This window comes from Moschus berezovskii, chromosome 2 (assembly GCF_049115385.1).
Source record: "Moschus berezovskii isolate FMDL1 chromosome 2, NW_MosBer_1.0, whole genome shotgun sequence".
NCBI classification, from domain to species: Eukaryota; Metazoa; Chordata; class Mammalia; order Artiodactyla; family Moschidae; genus Moschus; species Moschus berezovskii.
Genome location: NC_142461.1, coordinates 139,947,387 through 139,965,462, shown reverse-complemented (window position 1 = coordinate 139,965,462; position 18,076 = coordinate 139,947,387). Strand labels below are relative to the sequence as shown.

The 18,076-nt window shown below is 40.4% G+C and overlaps 1 protein-coding gene across 35 annotated transcripts in view; it reads right to left on the bottom strand.

The window, feature by feature from the left end:
- LOC129540268 (liprin-alpha-1-like) overlaps positions 1-18,076 on the bottom strand; it is a 152,204-nt gene that overhangs the window by 85,766 nt on the left and 48,362 nt on the right. For 2 of the 35 annotated variants that reach the window (XM_088831213.1, XM_088831251.1), the window contains one exon: positions 13,659-13,748. The exons of 32 other annotated variants lie outside the window; for them this stretch is intronic. The gene's annotated coding sequence lies outside the window, so the exon portion shown is untranslated. The remainder of the gene's footprint in view (positions 1-13,658; positions 13,749-18,076) is intronic. One more of the 35 variants, XM_088831220.1, reaches the window with a different exon arrangement.

The window sequence follows — 18,076 nt, the reverse complement described above, 5'->3', positions numbered from 1 at the left end:
GGAGAATTCCATGGACAGAGGAACCTGGCAGGCTACAGTCCATAGGGTCACAAAGGGCTGGATACGATTGAGCAACTAATTCTTTCCTTCCTTTTTGTCTTCCTCTGCCCACATTCTCTTCTCCTAAGACCATGCAGCCTTCTTTTCTTGATCTACTGGCTTTTTTTTGTATGTGTGATGACCTAGGCTGATCAAAGTTCTTATTGACCCTGATCATTTTTCCATGTTGGAAATATAGGAATAGGTATCCCCAGTTATACAAACATACACACACACACTTCTGGATCTTACAGCATATATATGTAAATACAGGTTAAAGAAAACTCATTGAATTGAGCAGTTGGGGAGGCTTCCAAAATATCAATATCAAACGATAATATCAATTTTTAATCACCTTTACTGGTGGCTCAGAGGTAAAGAATCTGCCTGCAATGTGGGAGACTCAGGTTCGACCCCTGGGTAGGGACGATCCCCTGGAGAAGGGAATGGCAACCCACTCTAGTATTCTTGCCTGAAGAACTCCATGGACAGAGAAGCCTAATAGGCTACACAGTCCATGAGGTAACAAAGAGGCAGACACGACTGATCAACTAACAGACCCACACCCTATTTCTCTGATGGAAAAACTGAACTGCAGGTGGATCTAGGTTTTCATGTACAGCTTATCGGGGTAGAGGCAGAAACTAAGCCCCATTCTGTATCTCATTTGCTGAAGAGCAGAACTACAGAGACATGGTAAATCATCTAGGGGTCCCTTCATCCCCAGCCTGAACCTGATACCTGCAAATACTCTGCCTGTTGCTGTCATTGGGACCAGAGCAAACAGGAATGAACTGTGACTCCAGAGCCCAGCACTGAGCTCTAGCTCTGACCCTGAGATCCAAAAGAAAGAAGGAAAATGATTATTGAGAATTCTTATGTGGCAAAACTGTGCCAGTGCTCTCCAGGTTTCAGTCTTAATTTAAACAGCAGTCCTGTGAAGTGATTCCTATTATGCCTATTTTACAGATGAAGAAACAAGGGCTCAGACGGGTGCAATGACTTCTTGGTGTTTGGGAATCAAGCCCTGGTCTATTGGAAAGTATTGTCCTGTATTGCTTCACCTTGTCATGTACCCAAGGGCTAGATCTTTAACCAGGTTAAAAATCTGTCTTCGTTTATTAAATGGAACATAACATTTTTTATTTTTATGGGTTTATCTAGCTCTGATATTCTGGATTTTAAATGCATTTGAATGCTTAATTTTCCACTTTTCTAAGAAAGAGTTTTGAATCATATTGTGAGTGACGTGCTTTAGCCAGAGTGTCACTTTCACCCTTTCACTGCAAAAGGGTTATCGCTTGTAGAGTGGATTTGTTACCCTGACACCCAGGAGTGAAAGGTCACTTAGACACAGAAAGGATACAGACATAGCTTCTTTGTTCCCCTTGTTTATAGCTCTTGGTTTCTTCTTCTTTTTCTTTCTCTCTGGAAAATGCTTCTCATTTTCTAAATCCTTGTGCTTTGAAACCAGTTTTGTCAGAGAAATGTCAAACACGGGGTTAAATACGGAATTGATTCTGTTCACTTTGAGCTGCAGTAGCCTGACTGTCACCCCAGACCTCATCATCCTGATGAGCGTTCTGGGATCACCACTTCCTTTGCCAACAGCAAAGGGTTCTTTCTTAATTGATGTTTGCCAGTCTGGATCTTGAAGATCATTCTGATGGTAGAAAGGAAATGCAGCACCCGGCTGACAGCATGATGTTTTGGTCAAAATCTATCTTCACTGAAGAAATTCTCATGGTGTTTTAATCCCATCCCTTTGGGTGGTTGTCCATTTATAACATGTTTTAAAAATTTTGCAAGGGGAATATTCTTACTGTTCTTGACAACTATCTATTCATGAAGAATTGTTATTATTCAGTTCAGTTCAGTTCAGTCACTCAGTCGTGTCCGAATCTTTGCGACCCCATGAATCACAGCACGCCAGGCCTCCCTGTCCATCACGAACTCCCGGAGTTCACTCAAACTCATGTCCATCGAGTCGTTGATGCCATCCAGCCATCTCATCCTCTGTCGTCCCCTTCTCCTCCTGCCCCCAATCCCTCCCAGCATCAGACTCTTTTCCAGTGAGTCAACTCTTTGCATGAGGTGGGCAGGCCTCCCTGTCCATCACCAACTCCCAAAGTTCACTCAAACTCATGTCCATCGAGTTGGTGATGCCATCAAGCCATCTCATCCTCTGTTGTCCCCTTCTCCTCCTGCCCCCAATCCCTCCCAATATCAGAGTCTTTTCCAATGAGTCAGCTCTTCGCATGAGGTGGCCAAAGTATTGGAATTTCAGCTTTAGTATCAGTCCCTCCAATGAACACCCAGGACTGATCTCCTTTAGAATGGACTGGTTGGATCTCCTTGCAGTCCAATGGGCTATCATGAGTCTTCCCCAACACCACAGTTCAAAGCATCAATTTTTCGGTGATCAGCTTTCTTCACAGTCCAACTCTCACATCAGTACATGAACACTGGAAAACCCATAGCCTTGACTAGATGGACCTTTGCTGAAAAAGTAATTACTAATTTTCTATAAAATATATAATGAATGGGGGTTGGATTTTGTAAAGTACCTTTGCTGTATCTATTAGTATGTTCATATGATTTTTCTTCTCTCAGTTGATATGCTGGGTTCCTTCCATTCATTGATTTTGGAGGGTATGCAAGGCTAGAGTTTTGAACTAGATAGATAGAGTGCCTGATGAACTCTGGACGGAGGGTCGTGACATTGTACAGGAGACAGGGACCAAGACCATCCCCATGGAAAAGAAATGCAAAAAAGCAAAATGGCTGTTTGAGGAGGCCTTACAAATAGCTGTGAAAAGAAGAGAAGCAAAAAGCAAAGGAAAAGGAAGATATAAGCATCTGAATGCAGAGTTCCAAAGAATAGCAAGGAGAGATAAGAAAGCCTTCCTCAGCGATCAATGCAAAGAAATAGAGGAAAACAACAGAATAGGAAAAACAAGAGATCTTTTCAAGAAAATTAGAGATATCAAGGGAACAATTCATGCAAAGATGGGCTCAATAAAGGACAGAAATGGTATGGACCTAAGAGAAGCAGAAGATATTAAGAAGAGGTGGCAAGAATACACAGAAGAACTGTACAAAAAAGATTTTCACGTCCAAGATAATCATGATGGCGTGATCACTCACCTGGAGCCAGACATCTTGGAATGTGAAGTCAAATGGGCCTTAGAGAGCATCACTATGAATAAAGCTAGTGGAGGTGATGGAATTCCAATTGAGCTATTTCAAATCCTCAAAGATGATGCTGTGAAAGTGCTGCACTCAATATACCAGCAAATTTGGAAAACTCAGCAGTGGCCACAGGACTGGAAAAGGTCAGTCTTCATTCCAATCCCAAAGAAAGGCAATGCCAAAGAATGCTCAAACTACCGCACAATTGCACTCATCTCACACACTAGGAAAGTCATGCTCAAAATTCTCCAAGCCAGGCTTCAGCAATATGTGAACCGTGCACTTCCAGATGTTCAAGAGGGTATTAGAAAAGGCAGACGAACCAGAGATCAAATTGCCAACATCCACTGGATCATGGAGAAAGCAAGAGAGTTCCAAGAAAACATCTATTTCTGCTTCATTGACTATGCCAAAGCCTTTGACTGTGTGGATCCCAATAAACTGTGGAACATTCTGAAAGAGATGGGAATACCAGACCACCTGACCTGCCTCTTGAGAAACCTGTATGCAGGTCAGGAAGCAACATTTAGAACTGTATACGGAACAACAGACTGGTTCCAAATAGGAAAAGGAGTACGTCAAGGTTGTATATTGTCACCCTGCTTATTTAACTTATATGCAGAGTACATCATGAGGAAGGCTGGGCTGGAAGAAGCACAAGCTGAAATCAAGATTGCCGGGAGAAATATCAACAACCTCAGATATGCAGATGACACCACCCTTATGGCAGAACGTGAAGAGGAGCTCAAAAGCCTCTTGAGGAAAGTGTAAGAGGAAAGTGAAAAGGCTGGCTTGAAGCTCAACATTCAGAAAACAAAGATCATGGCATCTGGTCCCATCACTTCATGGGAAATAGATGGGGAAACAGTGGTATCAGTGTTAGACTTTATTTTATTTTTGGGCTCCAAAATCACTGCAGATGCTGATTGCAGCCATGAAATTAAAAGGGTTCAGGAGGGGGAACTTATGTAAACCCGGGGCAAATTCATGTCAATGTATGGCAAAACCAACCAATATAATATTGTAAAATAATTTGCCTCCAATAAAAAATAAATTACCAAAAAAAAAAGTAAATAAAACTAATCTGTTAATGTCTTTACTTATTTTCTGCTTCCTCTCTTTAGACTCAAAATTTCCATTATAGAACTACAACAGGACAACTGTCTATTTGTTCCCTAACATAACTTCAGCAATTATTAGGTGATTAATAAATTCTTATTGTTTGGATCATTCATATTCTAATAGTTCTCTGAACACCCAGTCTTCATGGCAGAAGTAACTACTTCCACATTTGTGCTCAAATAACGCTTTGAACACACCACCATTATAGTACTCAGGTGTCTACAAGTGTATCTCCTTACTAGAGTGTGAACTTTGCAGGAGTGTAAATCACGACATTTTCTTCTTCAAATTAGAATTCTAGGGTCTTATTCACTACCTGATAAGGAATAGGTAAACAAATGCATGTTTACTGAATAAATGAATGAATAAATGCTAATGAACAGTCACAGAGACTTGAAAACTCATTTTCTAAAATTGCTTTCATCAACAGACAAGAAAAACAACATGAACATAACCTCTGGTTCTGGAAAAACAACTAAAACGGTGACAGCAAAATCAAGCCTCTAATTAAATTTGTCATGCTTCTGCAAAAGAACTCCTAACAACGATTAGGACAGGAGAGAGGAAGAAAAGGACTTTCAGGTTAAATGACTTTGATCTCCTCTGTATTTGCTCATCAATTTTAGTGCTGCAGCAATGGCTCTAGAAACAAGCCAATTTCTGACAGTCACGTGGCCCACATAATTATTGGAATTTTCAGGAATGCTTATCATCACATTGAAAAGGAAAGAGACTTCTCTCCTTGTCTTTGTGCTAAGGGTTCATTTGGGATCTATTAAATTGATGACTGAGGTAATACCTGTGCCCTTTGGATTATTACCAATAGTGCCCCTAAGCTGGCTCCACCAAAGCCCAATCTGTCGCCAGAGAACAATGTCCCTTCTGCCCTTGTAGCCAGCAGGACATGTGGGAAATCAGAAACTTGTACATAGACATTAGTGCACTGATCTTAGTCATCACACTCAGCAAACATGTTCCTAAAAATCTGGTGCCAAACAATTCTTAAAATAAAAATGTACATGTGCCACTGATTCACTTAAGTGTTTAGATGCTTCTCTTGTATTTACTGTTGTTCAGTAGCTCATCTAATGTTACTTGACGCTGATGAAAACCTTCCGTTAGCTCCTTAAGGCCTTAGTTTTGAGCTTAGAGATAGTGAAAAGGGGTCAACATAGTTTTTCAGCAGCAAAACTAGGAGACAGTCACTAATTGGTACCTTAGTAAAAACCTTTTATTATTTTCAAAATACTTTTGAGTGCCTGCTTAGTTTTGATTTTTTTTTCCTAATAAATGGATTTGTGTGTAACCCTGATTTGTGAATTCGTGTGCTGCACTGGAGTACTCAGAGACCAGGTGCTAAAGCTATGTTCCTTACCACTTTAATTCTTGGCACGCTGCAAAATCTCAAACTTCTCCCAATACTCCTCTCATATTCTGCTCCTTATCTCCTTCCAACAAATTGGGTGGGTATGCTAGTGGGAGTGTGAGGTTGATAAAAAACATACACTTGATTAGCAGATAAAAATAAAGAGCATTGTTTAAAAATGGAGGAAAGTATGATGGAGGAGAAGATAAAGGAGAAGTGGGAATAAAAAGAAAACTGGACAATAATGGTGAAAAAAACTGAAGGATAATATTGGAAGAAGGGCACCAGAGACTGATTGCTCTTATTAATCTCAGTACCTCCAACTTCTCCAAGCCACCTCAACAGTCTGTTTCATGGCAACAGGCCAGTTCTGTGCAATGTAATGTTTCTGGTCTTTAATGGATTCCTTGGGCCATTTTCCATTCCTCTTTTGTTCACTGCCCACACTTTGCAGATGTGCAAGTGTGAGGCTGAATATTTTAGTTTTCTACTGCTGCTCTAATAAATTACCCTAAATTTATGGGCTTAAGCAACACTTAAGCAACTTATCACCTTCTGTAAGTTAGAAGTCTGACATGGGTCTCACGGGGCTAAAATGAAGATGTCAGCAGCTCCTTTATGAAGACTTTGAAAGTGAAAGGCACTCAGTTGTGGCCAACTCTTTGCGACTCCAAGGACTATATAACCCATGGGATTCTCTAGGCCAGAATACTGGAGTGGGTAGCCTTTTATGAAGACTTTAGGGAAGTGTTAATTTCCTTGCTCACTTTGCTCATTTTGGTTGTCAGCTGACTTCAAAATGGAATGGAAGGCCTTAGAGTAGTAAGCTTCCTGTTACTGAAATCACTCAAGCAGAGGCTTATAAAAGATGGTTTTGGAGGATGTTGGTGCTGGGTTCGAAGTTGAACTTTATGATTTCTAAGGTCCCTTCCAACTAAAGAATGCATGGGAGGGCAATCTGAGGAAACTAACTTGAGATAGCAAAGCAGACTGTGTTATAGCTACCCTGTGAAAAGGTGAAAAGCCCTGACCTAGGACACTGCCAGACCTGCTCCCAGAGTGGGGGACTCAACAGGGCTAGCTGGCTGCGGGCGGCCAGTCCCCCATCCCTCGCCAAGACAGGCAGGGGAGGGCAGCCAGAGCCGGAAGGGGGCAATCGCGGGCCCAGAGAGGCGTCATCTACCAAACTTCAAGCAGGCTTCGTTGCTAGCCAAGATTTATTGGGATTCTGGCCAGTCAACATCCACCTGAGAAGGTGCGCTGGTTGTACACCCAGAAAACCGAGAGGCAGGGACGGGGAGGCAATAAGTCACAGCAACAGCACTAGCCAAACACCTGGTCACCTGAGCTGCTCGGACCGCGGAAGGGCACAAAACGCTGGCCCAACCGAGTCTGCACCTTTGTGGAGTACCCGAGTACCAGAACTTGAGCAACTTTCACCCGGGAAGTGCATGCAACCCAGGGCTTGCCTCAGACAGTTCCTGGCAGAGCAACCTAGAGCCTAAGCAGTATAGACTGGGAAAGCACACACACTGTGTGCCCGTGAGTGGGGGCAAACCCAGTGTGGCCGAGACACTGCGAGCACTCCCCACAGATGCGAGTGATATTTATTTGCAGCGTTCCTCCCTCCCCACAGCACAACTGAACAAAGGAGCCTAAAAAAGTGTCCACCACCGTCCCCTTGTGTCAGGGAGGAAATTAGACACTGAAGAGACCAGCAAACAGAAGAAGCTGAAACAGAGGGAACCACCTTGGAAGTGACAGATGGAGAAGTCTTGAGGTTACTGCAAGAATAAGACTGAAAACCAGAGGAAGAGGCTTAGTCCAAATCCTGAGAACACTAGAGAACTCCTGACTCCAGGGAACACTAATCAATAGGAGATCATCAAACGCCTCCACTGAAACCAAGTACCACCCAAGGGCCAACAAGTTCCAGAGCAAGATATACCACACAAATTCTCCAGCAACACAGGAAAATAGCCCTGAGCTTCAATATAAAGGCTACCCAAAGTCACTCCAAAACCACTGATATCTCATAACTCATTACAGGACACTTCATTGCACTCCAGAGAGAAAAAATCCAGTTCCACCCACCAGAACACCAACACAAGCTTTCTTAAACAGGGAGCGTTGACAAGTCACCCGTCCAACCCCACCCACAGCGAGGGAACCCCACAATAAAGAGAACTCCACAAACTGCCAGAAGACGGAAGTTCAGTTCAGTTCAGTCGCTCAGTCGTGTCCGACTCTCTGCGACCCCATGAATCACAGCAGGCCCAAACACAGCAATATAAGCAAGATGAAGAGGCAGAGAAATACCCAGCAAGAAAATGAACAGGATAAATGCCCACCAACCCAAACAAAAGAGGAAGAGATAGGGAACCTACCTGATAAAGAATTCCAAGTAATGATAGTGAAAATGATCCAAAATCTTGAAAACAAAATGGAGTTACAGATAAATAACCTGGAGACAAGGATTGAGAAGATGCAAGAAAGGTTTAACGAGGATCTAGAAGAAATAAAAAAGAGTAAGTATACAATGAATAATGCAATAGATGAGATCAAAAACACTCTGCAGGAAACCAACAGTAGAATAACGGAGGCAGAAGATAGGATAAGCGAGTTAGAAGACAAAATGCTAGAAATAAATGAAACAGAGAGGAAAAAAGAAAAACGAATTAAAAGAAATGAGGACAATCTCAGAGACCACTGGGACAATGTTAAACACCCCAACATTCGAATCATAGGAGTCCCAAAAGAAGAAGACAAAAAGAAAGACCATGAGAAAATACTGGAGGAGATAATACCTGAAAGTTTCCCTAAAATGGGGAAGGAAATAATCACCCGAGTCCAAGAAACCCAGAGAGTCCCAAACAGGATAAACCCAAGGCGAAATACCCCAAGACACATATTAATCAAATTAACAAAGATCAAACACAAAGAACAAATATTAAAAGCAGCGAGGGAAAAACAACAAGTAACACACAAGGGAATTCCCATAAGGATAAAAGTTGATCTTTCAATAGAAACACTTCAGGCCAGGAGGGAATGGCAGGGCATACTTAAAGTGCTAAAAGAAAATAAGCTACTGCCCAGATTATTGTACCCAGCAAGGATCTCATTCAAATATGAAGGAGAAAGCAAAAGCTCTACAGACAAGCAAAAGCTGAGAGAATTCAGCATCACCAAACCAGCTCTCCAACAAATGCTAAAGGACCTTCTCTAGACAGGAAACACAGAACAGGTGTATAAACTCGAACCCAAAACAATAAAGTAAATGGCAATGGGATCATACTTATCAATAATTACCTTAAATGTAAATGCGTTGAATGCCCCAACCAAAAGACAAAGGCTGACTAGAATGGATACAAAAACAAGACCCCCATACATGTTGTCTACAAGAGACCCACCTCGAAACAAGGGACACATACAGACTGAAAGTGAAGGGCTGGAAAAAGATATCCCACGCAAACAGAGACCAAAAGAAAGCAGGAGTAGCAATACACATATCAGATAAAATAGACTTTAAAACAAAGTCTGTGAAAAGAGACAAAGAAGGACACTACATAATGCTCAAAGGATCAATCCAAGAAGATATAACAATTATAAATATATATGCACCGAACATAGGAGCACCACAATATGTAAGACAAATGCTAACAAATGTGAAAGGGGAAATTAACAATAACACAATAATAGTGGGAGACTTTAATACCCCACTCACACCTATGGATAGATCAACTAAACAGAAAATTAATAAGGAAACACAAACGTTAAATGATACAATAGACCAGTTAGACCTAATAGATATCTATAGGACATTTCACCCCAAAACCATGAATTTCACCTTTTTCTCAAGCGCACACGGAACCTTCTCAAGCACAGATCACATCCTGGGCCATAAATCTACCCTTGGTAAATTCAAAAAAATTGAAATAATTCTAAGCATATTTTCTGACCACAATGCAGTGAGATTAGATCTCAATTACAGGAGAAAAACTATTAAAAATTCCAACATACGGAAGCTGAACAACACACTGCTGAATAACCAACAAATCATAGAAGAAATCAAAAAAGAAATCAAAATATGCACAGAAAACGAATGAAAATGAAAACACAACAACCCAAAACCTGTGGGACACTGTAAAAGCAGTGCTAAGGGGAAGGTTCATAGCAATACAGGCACACCTCAAGAAACAAGAAAAAAGTCAACTAAATAATCTAACTCTACACATAAAGCAACTAGAAAAGGAAGAAATGAAGAACCCCAGGGTGAGTAGAAAGAAAGAAATCTTAAAATTAGGGCAAAAATAAGTGCAAAAGAAACAAAAGAGACCATAGCAAAAATCAACAAAGCCAAAAGCTGGTTCTTTGAGAGGGTAAATAAAATTGACAAACTCATCAAGAAACAAAGGGAGAAAAACCAAATCAATAAAATTAGAAATGAGAATGGAGAGATCACAACAGACAACACAGAAATACAAAGGATCATCACCAATTATATGCCAATAAAACGGACAACTTGGCAGAAATGGACAAATTCTTAGAAAAGTACAACTTTCCAAATTGAAACTGTAATAAGAAATCTTCCAGCAAACAAAAGCCCAGGTCCAGAAGGCTTCACAGCTGAATTCTATCAAAAATTTAGAGAAGAGCTATCATCTACCCTACTCAAACTCTTCCAGAAAATTGCAGAGGAAGGTAAACTTCCTAACTCATTCTATGAGGCTACCATCACCCTAATCCCTAAACCTGACAAAGATACCACAAAAAAAGAAAACTACAGGCCAATATCACTGATGAACATAGATGCAAAAATCCTTAACAAAATTCTAGCAATCAGAATCCAACAACACATTAAGAAGATCATACATCATGACCAAGTGGGCTTTATCCCAGGAATGAAAGGATTCTTCAATATCCACAAATCAATCAATGTAAATACACCACATCAACAAAATGAAAAATAAAAACCATATGATTATCTCAATAGATACAGAGAAAGCCTTTGACAAAATTCAACACCCATTTATGATAAAAACGCTCCAGAAGGCGGGAATAGAAGGAACATACCTCAACATCATAAAAGCTACATATGACAAACCCACAGCAAACATCCTCAATGGTGAAAAATTGAAAGCATTTCCACTAAAGTCAGGAACAAGACAAGGGTGCCCACTCTAACTACTACTATTCAACATAGTAGTGGAAGCTTTGGCCACAGCAATCAGAGCAGAAAAAGACATAAAAGGAATCCAAATTGGAAAAGAAGCAAAACTCTCACTGTTTGCAGATGACATGATCCTCTACACAGAAAAGCCTAAAGACTCTACCAGAAAATTACTAGAGCTAATCAATGAATATAGTAAAGTTTCAGAATACAAAATCAACACACAGAAATCCCTTGCATTCCTATACACTAATAATGAGAACATAGAAAGAGAAATTAAGGAAACAATTCCATTCACCATTGCAATGAAAAGAATTACATACTTAGGAATGTATCTACCTAAAGGAACAAAAGACCTATATATAGAAAACTATAAAACACTAGTGAAAGAAATCAGAGAGGACACTAATAGATGGAGAAATATACCGTGTTTGTAGACTGGAAGAATAAATATTGTGAAAATGAATATATTACCCAAAGTAATTTATAGATTCAATGCAATCCCTATCAAGCTACCAATGGTATTTTTCACAGAGCTAGAACAAATAATCTCACAATTTGTATGGAAATACAAAAAAACTTGAATAGCCAAAGCAATCTTGAGGAAGAAGAATGGAACTGGGGGAATCAACCTGCCGGACTTCAGGCTCTACTACAAAGCCACAGTCATCAAGACAGTATGGTACTGGCAATAAAGACAGAAATATAGATCAATGGAACAAAACAGATAGACCAGAGATAAATCCACACACCTATGGACACCTTATCTATGACAAAGGAGGCAAGAATATTCAATGGAGAAAAGACAGTCTCTTTAACAAGTGGTGCTGGGAAAACGGGTCAGCCACTTGTAAAAGAATGAAACTAGAACACTTTCTAACACCATACACAAAAATAAATTCAAAATGGATTAAAGATCTAAATGTAAGACCAGAAACTATAAAACTCCTATAGGCAAAACACTCTCCGACATAAATCACAGCAGGATTCTCCATGACACACCTTATATTGGAAAGAAAAGCAAAAATAAACAAATGGGACCTAATTAAAATTAAAAGCTTCTGCACAGCAAAGGAAACTATAAGCAAGGTGAAAAGACAGCCTTCAGAATGGGACAAAATAGTAGCAAATGAAGCAACTGACAAAGAATTAATCTCCAAAATATACAAGCAACTCCTGAAGCTCAATTCCAGAAAAATAAACGACCCAATAAAAAAATGGGCCAAAGAAATAAACAGGCATTTCTCCAAAGAAGACATACAGATGGCTAACAAACACATGAAAAGATGCTCAACATCACTCATAATCAGAGAAATGCAAATCAAAACCACAATGAGGTACCATTTCACGCCAGCCAGAATGGCTGCTATCCAAAAGTCTACAAGCAATAAATGCTGGAGAGGGTGTGGAGAAAAGGGAACCCTCTTACACTGTTGGTGGGAATGCAAACTAGTACAGCCACAGTCCGTCTAGTCAAGGCTATAGTTTTTCCAGTGGTCATGTATGGATGTGAGACTTGGACTGTGAAGAAAGCTGATCACTGAAGAATGGATGCTTTTGAACTGTGGTGCTGGAGAACACTCTTGAGAGTCCCTTGGACTGCAAGGAGACCCACCCAGTCCATTCTAAAGGAGATCAATCCTGGGTGTTCATTGGAAGGACTGATGCTAAAGCTGAAACTCCAATACTTTGGCCACCTCATGCGATGAGTTGACTCACTGGAAAAAACTCTGATGCTGGGAAGGATTGGGGGCAGGAGGTGAAGGGGACGACAGAGAATGAGATGGCTGGATGGCATCACCAACTCGATGGACATGAGTTTGAGTGAAGTCCGGGAGTTGGTGATGGACAGGGAGGCCTGGCGTGCCGTGATTCATGGGGTGGCAAAGAGTCAGACACGACTGAGTGACTGAACTGAACTGAACCTTATATTTTGGAAACTTCTTTTGTGATTTAGGACATAGTCCTTTTTTTTTTTTTTTCATAGTCCATTTTTTTTCCCTCAGTTCAGAGTTTAATATGCAAGTAACATCTCCATTAACATTTGAAACCAAGAATAATAACCCATAGCAGAAAGAGGATTTAGAGAAATCTTAGTAACAAAAATACGTTTGATTTAATTCAACTTTTATTTTTTTATGTTTAATTTTATATATTTATTTTTTTGAAGTAGAACAGTTGTTTGCATTTTTTTTCTACGCATGCTCCCCATCCTGACCCCCCTCCCACCTCCCTTCCCCTCCCATCCCTTTGGTTCATCCCAGTACACCAACCCCGAGCATCCTGTATCATGCATTGTACTTGGACTGGCTGCAGACGAATGGATAAGAAAGCTGTAGTACATTTACACAATGGAGAACTACTCAGCAATTAAAAGGAATACATTTGAATCAATTCTAATGAGGTGGATGAAACTGGAGCCTATGATTTGACATAGTCCATTTTTTAAAGTACTCCTTCTGTGCTCAGAAATAACGCTTATTCTCTATTTGTTAGGTACAAAATTTTCTATATGTATTAGACCAAATTTATTAGTTGTGTTGTTCAAGTCTTCTATATAGGCATTCTCAAAGATATTGTAGTCTGGTTCCATACCACCACAATAAACAAATACCACAGTAATGTGAGGCATGGGGATTATTTTGTTTCCCAGTACATATAAAACCCATATTTATATTATAATGTAGAATGTAGTATCAACTCATAAGAGTCTAAATAACAATGTTCATGTCTAAATTAAAAAATATTTTATTGCTAAAAAATGCTAACCGTCACCTGAGCCTTCAAGTGAGTCATACTCTTTTTGTTGTGGAGGGTCTTGCCTCGATGTTGAAGGCTGCTGACTGATCGCGGTGGTTTCTGTAGGAGAGATAACTATGGTAATTTCTTAAAATAAGATAATATTGAAGTGTGCCACATCCATTGACTCTTCCTTTCATGAAAAATTTCTCTGTAGCATGAATGACTGTTTGGTAACATTTTACCCAATGGCAATCCACTCCAGTGTTCATGCCTGGAGAATCCCAGGGACGGCGGAACCTGGTGGGCTGCCGTCTATGGGGTCGCACAGAGTCGGTCACGACTGAAGCGACTTAGCAGCAGCAGCAACATTTTACCCAAAGTAGAATGTCTTTCAAAACTGAAGTCAATATTCTCAAACCCTGCTTCTGTTTATCAACTAAGTTTACGTAATATTCTAAGTCCTCTGTTGTCATTTCATCAGTCCTCACAGCATCTTCACCAGGAGTAGATTCCATGTCTAGAAATCATTTTCTTAATGCTCACCCATGAGAAACAACTCCTCATCCATTAAAGTCCTATCATGGGATTGAAGCAACTTAGTCACATCTTCAGGTTCCCCTTCTAATTCTAGTTCTCTTGCGATTTTTCTACCACACTAGGTATTATTTCCTCCACGAAAGTCTTACAGCCCCACAAGGCACCATGAGGGTTGGAATTAACTTCTTTCAAACTCTGCTAATATTCATATTTTGACCTCTTCCCTTGAATCACGAATGTTCTCAATGGCATCTAGAGTGGTGAATCCTTTCCATGTTTTCATTTAACCACCCAAATCCATCAGAGGAGTCACTACGGTAGTTACAGCCTAAAAATGTATTTCTTATGGGACTTCTCTGGCAGTCCAGTGGTTAGAATTTGGCACTGTGGTTTTTCACTGTGGTTCAATCCCTGGTCAGGAAACGAAGATCATGCAAGCTGTGAGGTGTGCCACTCCCAAAATATGTTTCTTAAATAATAAAGCCTTAAAAGTTCCAATTACTCCTTGATCTGTGGGCTGCCGAATGGATGTTGAGAAGGTAGGCATTAAACAACATTAATCTTGTACATCTCCATCAGAGTGCTTGGGTGACCAGACGCATTGTCAATAAGCAGTAATATTTCCAAAGGAATCTCTTTTTTCTGAGCAGCAGATCTCCACAGTGGGCTTCAAATATTTAGTAAACCATGTTGTAAACAGATGTGCTGTCACCCATGCTTTGTTGTTCCATTTACAGAGTACAGGAAGAAAAGATTTAGCATAATTCAGAATGGCAAATGAGCATTTTGTTACTCTTCAGTTGCCATGTCATATCCTACTCTTTTTGAAACCCCATGGACTGTAGCCCACTAGGCTCGTCTGTCCATGGAATTTCCCAGGCAAGAATACTGGAGTGGGTTGCCATTTCCTGCTCCAGGGGATTTTCCCCGACTCAGGGATCAAACCCACATCTCCTGCATTGACAGGTAGATTCTTTACCACTGAGCCACCAGACCAGCTGCATTAGCCCCTAACAAGAGAGTCATCCTGCCTTGTGAAGCTCTCAAGCCAGGCACTGACCTCTCCTCTCTAGCTATGAAAGTCCTGGTGACATCTTCTTCCAATAGAAGACTGTTCTGTCTACACTGAAAATCTGTTGTTTAGAACAGCCACCTTCATGAATGATCTTAGCTAGATCTTCTGGATAACTTGCTGCAGCTTCTACATCAGCACTTGCTGCTCTGCCGTGAACTCTGATGCTACAGAGATGATATCTTTCCTTAATCTTCACGAAATTGACCCCTGCTAGCTTCAAACCTCTCTTCTGAAGCTGTCTCATTCCTCTCAACCATCACAGAATTAGAGTTAGGGCCTTGTCTTAGATTAGGCTTGGGTTTAAGGGAATGCCATGGCTGGCTGATCTATGCAGATCCCAAAACTTTCTCTGTATCAGCAATAAGGCTGTTTTGTTTTCTTATCATTCATGAATTCACTAGAGTTATCATTTTCGATTTTCTTTAAAAACCTTCCCTTTGGATTCACAACTTGGCTGCTGGGCTCAAAAGGCCTAACTTTTGGCCTGTTTCAACGTTCAACATAACTTTCTCACTAACCTTAATCATGTCTAGCTTTTGATTTAAAGTGAGAGGTATGCAACTCCTTTCACTTGAACCCTTAGCGGCCATTGTAAGATTAGTTGACCTGATTTCAGCATCATTGTGACTAAGTGAATAGGGAGGCCCATGGAGAGCCTTTTATATATAAATCCACCCCCAAAACTTGCATGACTTGCTTTATTGTGATATTTGCTGTATTGAAGTAGTCTGGAACCAAACCTGCAATATCTCAGAGATATGCCTGTTATGCAAGTGTTACCGAAATGTGACACAGGGATATGCAGTGAGCAAATGCTTTTGGGAAAAAAGGCACCAACAGATTTGCTCAACACAGGGTTGCCACGAACCTTCAATTTGTAAAAACTGTGGTGTCTGCAAAGCAAGAGTCTGAAATGCTGTACCAGGATGCAATCTGAAAAACAACGGAATGATCTATTCATTTCCAAGGCAAACCATTCAATATCACAGTAATCCAAGACTATGCTTTGACCAGTAATGCTGAAGAAGCTGAAGTTGAATGGTTCTCAGAAGATCTACAAGACCTTCTAGAACTCACACCCCAAAATGATGTCCTTTTTATTATAAGGGACTGGAATGCAAAAGTAGGAAGTCAAGAAACACCTGGAGTAACAGGAAAATTTGGCCTTGGAGTACAGAATGAAGCAGAGCAAAGGCTAATAGAGTTGTGCAAGAGAATGCAATGGTCATAGCAAACACCCTCGTCCAATGACACAACAGAAGACTCTACGCATGAACATCACCAGATGTACAATACTGAAATCAGATTGATTATGTTCTTTGCAGGCAAAGATGGAGAAGCTCTATACAGTCAGCAAAAACAAGACTGGAAGCTGACTGTGACTCAGACCATGCACTCCTTATTGTCAAATTCAGACTTAAATTGAAGAAAGTACGGAAAACCACTAGACCATTCAGGTATGACCTAAATCAAATCCATAACGATTATACAGTGGAAGTGAGAAATAGATTCAAGGGATTAGATCTGATAGAGTGCCTGATGACCTATCAATGGATGTTCGTGACACTATACAGGAGACACGGATCGAGATCATTCCCAAGAAAAAGAAATGCAAAAAAGCAAAATGGTTGTCTGAGGAGGTCTTGCAAATAGCTGTGAAGAAAAGGAAAGATACACTCATTTGAATGCAGAGTTCCAAAAAATAGCAAGGAGAGATAAGAAAACCTTCCTCAGTGATCAGTGCAAAGAAATAGAGGAAAACAACAGAATAGAAAAGACAAAATATCTCTTCAAGAAAATTAGAGATAATAAGGGAACATTTCATGCAAAGATGGGCTCAATAAAGAAGAGAAATAGTATGGACCTAACAGAAGCAGAAGATATTAAGAGGTGGCAAGAATACACAGAAAAACTATACAAAAAAGATCTTCATGACCAAGATATTCACGATGGTATGATCACCAACCTAGAGCCAGACATCATTGCATGTAAAGTCAAGTGGGCCTTGGGAAGCATCACTACGAACAAAGCTAGTGGAGGTGATGGAATTCAAGTTGAGCTATTTCAAATCCTAAAAGATGATGCTGTGAAAATGCTGCACTCAGTATGTCAGCAAATTTGGAAAACTCAAGAAGTGGCCATAGGACTGGAAAAGGTCAGTTTTCATTCCAATCACAAAGAAAGGTAATGCCAAAAAATGCTCAAACTACCCCATAATTGCACTCATCTCACACGCTAGTAAAGTCATGCTCAAAATTCTCCAAGCCAGGCTTCAGCAATACGTGAATCGTAAACTTCCAGACGTTCAAGCGGGTTTTAGAAAAGGCAGAGGAACCAAAGATCAAATTGCCAACACCCGCTGGATCATCGGAAAAGCAAGAGAGTTCCAGAAAAACATCTATTCATGCTTTATTGACTATGCCAAAGCCTTAGTGTGGATCATAATAAACTGGAAAATTCTTAAAGAGATGGGAATACCAGATCACCTGACCTGCCTCTTGAGAAATCTGTATGCAGGTCAAGAAGCAACAGTTAGAACTGGACATGGAACAACAGACTGGGTCCAAGTAGCAAAAGGAGTACGTCAAGGATGTATATTGTCACCCTACTTATTTAACTACTATCCAGTGGACATCATGAGAAATGCTGGGCTGGAGGAAGCACAAGCCGGAATCAAGATTTCCGGGAGAAATATCAATAACCTCAGATATGTAGATGACACCAACTTTATGGCAGAAAGCAAAGAACTAAAGAGCCTCTTGATGAAAGTGAAAGAGGAGAGTGAAAAAGTGTGCTCAAAACTCAACATGCATCGAACATGGACTGGCGATTC